Source organism: Mastigoproctus giganteus, unplaced genomic scaffold (assembly GCF_048544385.1).
Source record: "Mastigoproctus giganteus isolate SK-2022 unplaced genomic scaffold, ASM4854438v1 scaffold_42, whole genome shotgun sequence".
Taxonomy (NCBI): domain Eukaryota; kingdom Metazoa; phylum Arthropoda; class Arachnida; order Uropygi; family Thelyphonidae; genus Mastigoproctus; species Mastigoproctus giganteus.
In genome coordinates this window covers 116,983-127,500 of record NW_028328319.1, presented here as the reverse complement: position 1 = coordinate 127,500, position 10,518 = coordinate 116,983, and positions in this window count along the sequence as shown.

The following is a 10,518-nucleotide window of genomic DNA, read 5'->3' as shown; positions in this document are numbered from 1 at the left end:
ACTTGTAGATAATCTTATGGAACTATCGATGGAAGATCAAGTTGCATCAATGGAAGATCCTGGAGTTGTATTCAATGTAAATGAACAAGTTGCATCAATGGACGATCCAGAAGTTGCATTCATTGTAAATGATTTTATAACATATGAACTCAACAAAAACGGTATCGAATGGAAATATACAAAACCATTAAAACCCGTCAATAATTTGAAATCTTTAAGTGATAAATTCAAAGAAGGCTACAAATACGAAGAATCTTTGATCGATTTAATTGATGTGATATGTCGTATTCTCTCTTTTTCTTCGGTAAATGTAGCCATTATGGAGCTGGCACATGTGCTTTTCGACGAATATATGAACTGGGAAGGAATATTGACCTTTCTTATTATCGTAAGTGAACTGGCAAACCGTTTTAGAGATGAAAAAAACATTATTAATAAACTTACAAGTGTAACTATATCCTGTATAAATTCCAATCTTTTAGTTTGGATAAATAATCATGGAAATTGGGAAGGTTTGAACATGCATAAAGATCAGTATTAACTGTTGAAATAATTCTCCATCCCCACTCTCACTCCACACATTCTAATAAATAACTTTGGGATACGGAAAAAACATTTATTCCCCAATCTACATAAATCAATTAAATTAATTATTTCTCAAACAAATTTCCAATGAATATATATCGATTCCCCACTTCACATATTTAAAACAATATTTCTAGGCAGCCAGGATAGGTTAGGGAATCATTCTAAAAGAACCAATGCAATGACTAGCAACATTAGCAATGCTAAAGTATATAGATCGTTGAGGGAAACACTCCTTTCCTCGTCAGTATAGAGATTCGTTGAGGGAAACATTCCTTTCTTCGTCTCCAATGTAACGGTAGACAGTTATCCGTTAGGTGAATTGCGGGAGTCCCCATCGTCCCATTGCAACAATTTTTGGAGTCCATACGGCTATGAATCCATTACTTTTGGCCTTCTCTAAGAGAAATTGGGGGTTGAGGAAGCTAATGGAAGGGAGAAGGTAAATCAAACTAAAGGGGGAAAAAGTTTGAATCGATCAGAGCTTAACACACTATTTCACGTTCTCCAGTTTGCATGAACAGTAGCTGAGTGGCTGAGATCACCCTATCGCCACGTCGATAGAGCCGTACCAACAAACTAACATCCACTGCAAGCGGAGTGGTCGCAAACGGTACGTATCTTTTTATTCTATCATGGAATGTTTAAAGAGGAATACCTCCGAATGATTTCGTGCTGTGCATATTTATTTTGGCGTAGGAAGCAAATCATCAGGTACATTACGGAAGCCTACTTAGCCAATAGGACCAAATTTCCTCTTTCAAAATGTCGTCGAAATTTTTTGAAGTAAATTTGAATTATCTACTAAAAAAATATATTTTTTTCTTTACCTTTAGAAAGAGCAACAGTTTTTCTTTTCCATTTTTATTTTGTAAATTAATTTTGCCTTTTTTCCTTTCAGATTTTTTATTTCATCTAAAGAAAAAAACTTCACACTTTGAAGATCTAGTTTTCGATAAGTTTTGGTTAGTCAACAGGAACTTTAATGATACAATTTTTGATATGTTTTTGAAGTTGTGCTCGAGGTCGTAGACGATGAAATGTGAACTTTGTTAGATCCAGTGTTTTTGCCAAGATATTCTGTAAGTCGACAGGAATTTTGATATGGGTCAGACAGAAGACCCGTAGAAGAGGATCTGCATTTTCTTTACCGAGTCTACATTCCTCTAATTCGAGATGGAAAATCCTCAAGCTGACTTATCAATGAAAGATTCTGAATTATCAGTGAAAGATTCTGAATTATCAATGAAGGATTCTGAATTATCAATGAAAGATTACGAATTATCAATGAAAGATTCAATGGAAGATCCTGAAGTTTAATTCGTCGTAAATGATTTTATATTATACGAATTCAACAAAAATGGTGTCGAATGGCAATATACAAAACCACTAAAACCCATCAATAATACAGTTATAAATATTTTAAAATCTTTAAGACACGAATTCATAGAAATCTACGAAGAACGTTTCATCGATTTCTGTAATGAAATGTGTCCTTTTTTCTCTTTTGCTTCGATAAATGTAGCCATTATGGAGCTGGCAAATGTGCTTTTCGACGAAAATATTAACCGGGAACGAATATTCACCTTTTTTATTCTTGTAAGTGAACTGTCAATCCGTTTTAAAGACGAAAAAAACACTATTAATGAACTTGCACGTGTAACCGTATCCTATATAACTTCCAATCTTTTAACGTGGATAAATAATCATGGAAATTGGGAAGGTTTCATTCACTTTGCTGAGGATGTATTTGGATAATAGGATGGAATCCTATTATCGAATATGTATTACTATTTTAGTAATAGAATTAGAATCTACAAATATATTATAGAAATTCGGAAATATATTTTAGTGTGCTTTATGGGTCGGACAGAAGACCCGTAGAAGAGGATCTGCATTTCCTTTACCGAGGTCTACATTCCTCTCATTCACGATGGAAAATCCTCAAGCTGACTTATCAATGAAAGATTCTGAATTATCAATGAAAGATTACGAATTATATCAATGAAAGATTCAATGGAAGATCCTGAAGTTGCATTCGTCGTAAATGATTTTATATCATACGAACTCAACAAAAATGGTGTCGAATGGCAATGTACAAAACCATTAAAACCCATCAATAATACAGTTATATTTTAAAATCTTTAAGAGACGAATTCATAGAAATCTACGAAGAACGTTTCATCGATTTCTGTGATAAAATGTGTCCTTTTCTCTCTTTTGCTTCGATAAATGAAGCCATTATGGAGCTGGCAAATGTGCTTTTCGACGAAAATATTAACTGGGGACGAATATTGACCTTTTTTATTCTTGTAAGTGAACTGGCAATCCGTTTTAAAGACGAAAAAAACACTATTAATTAACTGGTACATGTACCTGTATCCTATATAACTTCCAATCTTTTAAAGTGGATATATAATCATGGCAATTGGGAAGGTTTCATTCACTTTGCTGAGGTTGTAATTCGATAATAGGATGTAATCCTATTATGAGGATGAAATTCGATAATAGGATGTAATCCTATTATAGAATAGGTATTACTATTTTAGTAATAGAAATAGAATCTACAAATATATTATAGAAATTCGGAAATATATTTTAGTGTGCTTTATGGGTCGGACAGAAGACCCGTAGAAGAGGATCTGCATTTTCTTTACCGAGTCTACATTCCTCTAATTCAAGATGGAAAATCCTCAAGTTGACTATCAATGAAAGGTTCTGAATTATCAATGAAAGATTACGAATTATCAATGAAAGATTCAATGGAAGATCCTGAAGTTGCATTCGTCGTAAATGATTTTATATCATACGAACTCAACAAAAATGGTGTCGAATGTCAATATACAAAACCATTAAAACCCATCAATAATACAGTTATAAATATTTTAAAATTTTTAAGACACGAATTCAAAGAACTCTACGAAGAACGTTTCATCGATTTCTGTTATAAAATATGTCCTTTTCTCTCTTTTGCTTCGATAAATCTAGCCGTTATGGAGCTGGCAAATGTGCTTTTCGGCGAAAATATTAACTGGGAACGAATATTGACCTTTTTTATTCTTGTAAGTGAACTGGCAACCCGTTTTAAAGACGAAAAAAACACTATAAGTGAACTTGCACGTGTAACTATATCCAATATAACTTCCAATCTTTTTGCGTGCATAAATAATCATGGAAATTGGGAAGGTTTCATTCACTTTGCTGAGGAAAAGAATTGAACATTTAATTATTACTTGTAATTTTTTAAGCTTTGTTTGTCTTACTGTTCAAAGTAATTTAATTTATTCAGTTGTATATATTTATTCAGTGCTGCTGCTATCTTGTTAGTTCATAGCCCACTTTATTTTAGAGTTTTTCTTATTCTCTTTATTCTTTAATTTAGAGTTCTTATTCCCTTTATACAATTTTTGTTTTGATAATAAAATTTCCAACAACAATAAATTCCATTCACAAAAAAAAATGTATATTGTAGAAATATAATGAAAATAGTTCGGAAATTTATTTTAGTATATGGTTTATGTAGTTTAGTTGGATAGAAGTCAGATCAGACAGAAGATCCATAATCTAAATTTCCTGAAACTACGAGTCTACATTCCTCTAATTCAATTTCAATGGGAAATCTTGAAGTTGCAATGGAAGTTTCTGAACTATCAAGGGAAGATCCTGAAGTTGCACTACTTGTAGATAATCTTATGGAACTATCGATGGAAGATCAAGTTGCATCAATGGAAGATCCTGGAGTTGTATTCAATGTAAATGAACAAGTTGCATCAATGGACGATCCAGAAGTTGCATTCATTGTAAATGATTTTATAACATATGAACTCAACAAAAACGGTATCGAATGGAAATATACAAAACCATTAAAACCCGTCAATAATTTGAAATCTTTAAGTGATAAATTCAAAGAAGGCTACAAATACGAAGAATCTTTGATCGATTTAATTGATGTGATATGTCGTATTCTCTCTTTTTCTTCGGTAAATGTAGCCATTATGGAGCTGGCACATGTGCTTTTCGACGAATATATGAACTGGGAAGGAATATTGACCTTTCTTATTATCGTAAGTGAACTGGCAAACCGTTTTAGAGACGAAAAAAACATTATTAATAAACTTACAAGTGTAACTATATCCTGTATAAATTCCAATCTTTTAGTTTGGATAAATAATCATGGAAATTGGGAAGGTTTGAACATGCATAAAGATCAGTATTAACTGTTGAAATAATTCTCCATCCCCACTCTCACTCCACACATTCTAATAAATAACTTTGGGATACGGAAAAAATATTTATTCCCCAATCTACATAAATCAATTAAATTAATTATTTCTCAAACAAATTTCCAATGAATATATATCGATTCCCCACTTCACATATTTAAAACAATATTTCTAGGCAGCCAGGATAGGTTAGGGAATCATTCTAAAAGAACCAATGCAATGACTAGCAACATTAGCAATGCTAAAGTATATAGATCGTTGAGGGAAACACTCCTTTCCTCGTCAGTATAGAGATTCGTTGAGGGAAACATTCCTTTCTTCGTCTCCAATGTAACGGTAGACAGTTATCCATTAGGTGAATTGCGGGAGTCCCCATCGTCCCATTGCAACAATTTTTGGAGTCCATACGGCTATGAATCCATTACTTTTGGCCTTCTCTAAGAGAAATTGGGGGTTGAGGAAGCTAATGGAAGGGAGAAGGTAAATCAAACTAAAGGGGGAAAAAGTTTGAATCGATCAGAGCTTAACACACTATTTCACGTTCTCCAGTTTGCATGAACAGTAGCTGAGTGGCTGAGATCACCCTATCGCCACGTCGATAGAGCCGTACCAACAAACTAACATCCACTGCAAGCGGAGTGGTCGCAAACGGTACGTATCTTTTTATTCTATCATGGAATGTTTAAAGAGGAATACCTCCGAATGATTTCGTGCTGTGCATATTTATTTTGGCGTAGGAAGCAAATCATCAGGTACATTACGGAAGCCTACTTAGCCAATAGGACCAAATTTCCTCTTTCAAAATGTCGTCGAAATTTTTTGAAGTAAATTTGAATTATCTACTAAAAAAATATATTTTTTCTTTACCTTTAGAAAGAGCAACAGTTTTTCTTTTCCATTTTTATTTTGTAAATTAATTTTGCCTTTTTTCCTTTCAGATTTTTTATTTCATCTAAAGAAAAAAACTTCACACTTTGAAGATCTAGTTTTCGATAAGTTTTGGTTAGTCAACAGGAACTTTAATGATACAATTTTTGATATGTTTTTGAAGTTGTGCTCGAGGTCGTAGACGATGAAATGTGAACTTTGTTAGATCCAGTGTTTTTGCCAAGATATTCTGTAAGTCGACAGGAATTTTGATATGGGTCAGACAGAAGACCCGTAGAAGAGGATCTGCATTTTCTTTACCGAGTCTACATTCCTCTAATTCGAGATGGAAAATCCTCAAGCTGACTTATCAATGAAAGATTCTGAATTATCAGTGAAAGATTCTGAATTATCAATGAAGGATTCTGAATTATCAATGAAAGATTACGAATTATCAATGAAAGATTCAATGGAAGATCCTGAAGTTTAATTCGTCGTAAATGATTTTATATTATACGAATTCAACAAAAATGGTGTCGAATGGCAATATACAAAACCACTAAAACCCATCAATAATACAGTTATAAATATTTTAAAATCTTTAAGACACGAATTCATAGAAATCTACGAAGAACTTTTCATCGATTTCTGTAATGAAATGTGTCCTTTTTTCTCTTTTGCTTCGATAAATGTAGCCATTATGGAGCTGGCAAATGTGCTTTTCGACGAAAATATTAACCGGGAACGAATATTCACCTTTTTTATTCTTGTAAGTGAACTTTAAATCCGTTTTAAAGACGAAAAAAACACTATTAATGAACTTGCACGTGTAACCGTATCCTATATAACTTCCAATCTTTTAACGTGGATAAATAATCATGGAAATTGGGAAGGTTTCATTCACTTTGCTGAGGATATATTTGGATAATAGGATGGAATCCTATTATCGAATATGTATTACTATTTTAGTAATAGAATTAGAATCTACAAATATATTATAGAAATTCGGAAATATATTTTAGTGTGCTTTATGGGTCGGACAGAAGACCCGTAGAAGAGGATCTGCATTTTCTTTACCGAGGTCTACATTCCTCTAATTCAAGATGGAAAATCCTCAAGCTGACTTATCAATGAAAGATTCTGAATTATCAATGAAAGATTACGAATTATATCAATGAAAGATTCAATGGAAGATCCTGAAGTTGCATTCGTCGTAAATGATTTTATATCATACGAACTCAACAAAAATGGTGTCGAATGGCAATGAACAAAACCATTTAAACCCATCAATAATACAGTTATATTTTAAAATCTTTAAGTGACGAATTCATAGAAATCTACGAAGAACGTTTCATCGATTTCTGTGATAAAATGTGTCCTTTTCTCTCTTTTGCTTCGATAAATGAAGCCATTATGGAGCTGGCAAATGTGCTTTTCTACGAAAATATTAACTGGGGACGAATATTGACCTTTTTTATTCTTGTAAGTGAACTGGCAATCCGTTTTAAAGACGAAAAAAACACTATTAATTAACTGGTACATGTACCTATATCCTATATAATTTCCAATCTTTTAAAGTGGATATATAATCATGGCAATTGGGAAGGTTTCATTCACTTTGCTGAGGTTGTAATTCGATAATAGGATGTAATCCTATTATGAGGATGAAATTCGATAATAGGATGTAATCCTATTATAGAATAGGTATTACTATTTTAGTAATAGAAATAGAATCTACAAATATATTATAGAAATTCGGAAATATATTTTAGTGTGCTTTATGGGTCGGACAGAAGACCCGTAAAAGAGGATCTGCATTTTCTTTACCGAGTGTACATTCCTCTAATTCAAGATGGCAAATCCTCAAGCTGACTTATCAATGAAAGATTCTGAATTATCAATGAAAGATTCTGAATTATCAATGAAAGATTCTGAATTATCAATGAAAGGATCTGAATTATGAATGAAAGATTACGAATTATCAATGAGAGATTCAATGGAAGATCCTGAAGTTGCATTCGTCGTAAATGATTTTTGTATCATACGAACTCAACAAAAATGGTGTCGAATGGCAATATACAAAACCATTAAAACCCATCAATAATACAGTTATATTTTAAAATCTTTAAGAGACGAATTCATAGAAATCTACGAAGAACGTTTCATCGATTTCTGTGATAAAATGTGTCCTTTTCTCTCTTTTGCTTCGATAAATGTAGCCATTATGGAGCTGGCAAATGTGCTTTTCGACGAAAATATTAACTGGGAACGAATATTGACCTTTTTTATTCTTGTAAGTGAACTGTCAATCCGTTTTAAAGATGAAAAAAACACTATTAATGAACTTGCACGTGTAACCGTATCCTATATAACTTCCAATCTTTTAACGTGGATAAATAATCATGGAAATTGGGAAGGTTTCATTCACTTTGCTGAGGATGTAATTGGATAATAGGATGGAATCCTATTATCGAATATTTATTACTATTTTAGTAATAGAATTAGAATCTACAAATATATCATAGAAATTCGGAAATATATTTAAGTGTGCTTTATGGGTCGGACAGAAGACCCGTAGAAGAGGATCTGTATCTTCTTTACCGAGTCTACATTCCTCTAATTCAAGATGGCAAATCCTCAAGCTGACTTATCAATGAAAGATTCTGAATTATCAATGAAAGGATCTGAATTATGAATGAAAGATTAGGAATTATCAATGAAAGATTACGAATTATCAATGAAAGATTCAATGGAAGATCCTGAAGTTGCATTCGTCGTAAATGATTTTATATCATACGAACTCAACAAAAATGGTGTGGAATGGCAATATACAAAACCATTAAAACCCATCAATAATAGAGTTATAAATATTTTAAAATCTTTAAGAGACGAATTCAAAGAACTCTACGAAGAACGTTTCATCGATTTCTGTGATGAAATGTATCCTTACATAATAAAACACGCCTGTGTGCTCTGGATTCATAATTTATTTATTTTTGTTACACAGAGCATTAAAATTATGATAAATGAATTAGCTTTCGGCTGGGTGGCAGCCTTCATCAGATTAAAATACTTTGAATGGCAGTTAGAATAGAGATGCACTGCCAGGATGGTACGTGAGACACGTGGTTAATTGTTTGTTGATGTTTGTGGCTGTGACGTATGGTGGTGACGTTGCCAGCGTTTGTCTATGGACAGAATTACTGCTTCTGTGATGGGATTAAGTTGACAACCACTGTTCCTGTTCAACGAGGTATCCGAGCATTTTATACTTAACGATTCCATCCAGGTGCGCCTTAGGTAATGGTGTGACTTGTCTACAACCACGACATCGCGGTGTGGGTCGATGTCGTGGTGGGTTGACCAGACATGCTCGGCAATAGCTGAGTGTTCTACATCCGCCAAACGGATTGCCCTTTTATGTTCTGAGAGGCGTTTCTCGAGACGACGACCAGTCTCTCCAAAGTAGCAGCTCGTGCAGTCACGGCAAGTGATGCGATAGACCACACCACTCTGTAGAAGGGTGGGGACAGGTGTTTTTATGTTGGAAAGGAGAGAACGCAGTTTCTTGCCTGGGAGTTGGATGCACTTCACCCCATGCGATCTTAGGATTCTACCGATCTGCTGTGACAGGTTGGGGTAGTATGGGATGAATTCCCTCGTGGAAGACTCGTCACTGTTGGCGTTGCTGTTGGTCGTCACGTTGTCGCGTGCTTGTAGATCACATCTGTTAAGGACATCGATGGGGTAGCCACACCTCGTAAGGTCTACTTTGACTCTGGTGATCTCTTTGCGCCTTTCATCTGCATCATGTATCCTTTTCTCTCTACCGAGTCTACATTCCTCTAATTCAAGATAGAAAATCCTCAAGCTGACTTATGAATGAAAGATTCTGAATTATCAATGAAAGATTACGAATTATCAATGAAAGATTCAATGGAAGATCCTGAAGTTGCATTCCTCGTGAATGATTTTATATCATACGAGCTCGACAAAAATGGTGTCGAATGTCAATATACAAAACAATTAAAACCCATCAATAATACAGTTATAAATATTTTAAAATATTTAAGAGACGAATTCGAAGAAATCTACGAAGAACGTTTCATCGATTTCTGTGATAAAATGTGTCCTTTTCTCACTTTTGCTTCGATAAATGAAGCCATTATGGAGCTGGCAATTGTGCTTTTCGACGAAAATATTAACTGGGGACGAATATTGACCTTTTTTATTCTTGTAAGTGAACTGGCAATCCGTTTTAAAGACGAAAAAAACACTATTAATGAACTGGTACATGTACCTATATCCTATATAACTTCCAAACTTTTAAAGTGGATATATAATCATGGCAATTGGGAAGGTTTGTTTGTTTGGGTTTTATTGGCGCATCAGCAACTGAGGCTATAATGCGCCAAATACCGGTCATACGTAATAAGTTAAAAAATTCAGTGACCTAAGTCGTTAGGCCACCATGTCCAGATATATAACAAATAAATCAATAAACATATATCAATAACATAAATTTTAAATACAATTAAAAACTTTTATTGATTTAAAATAGCTAAAAACAGCAGACACGTTGTCATTGTCGGATAAATTCTGACGGAGTGTATAGGGTTCAGTCAGATGATTAAAAGCGGTAAAACGGGTGCTGCTAAAATCTGGACAGTCAATTAAAAGGTGTCTGATCGTTAAAATTGTGCCACAGGACACACACATAGGAGGGTCATCAGCCCTCAGCAGAAACGAATGAGTTAAATGACTGTGTCCTATGCGGGTCCGGGCAAGAACAACTTCCTCTTTACGATTCCTGCGCAGACTAGACTGCCACGGTTCAATTACA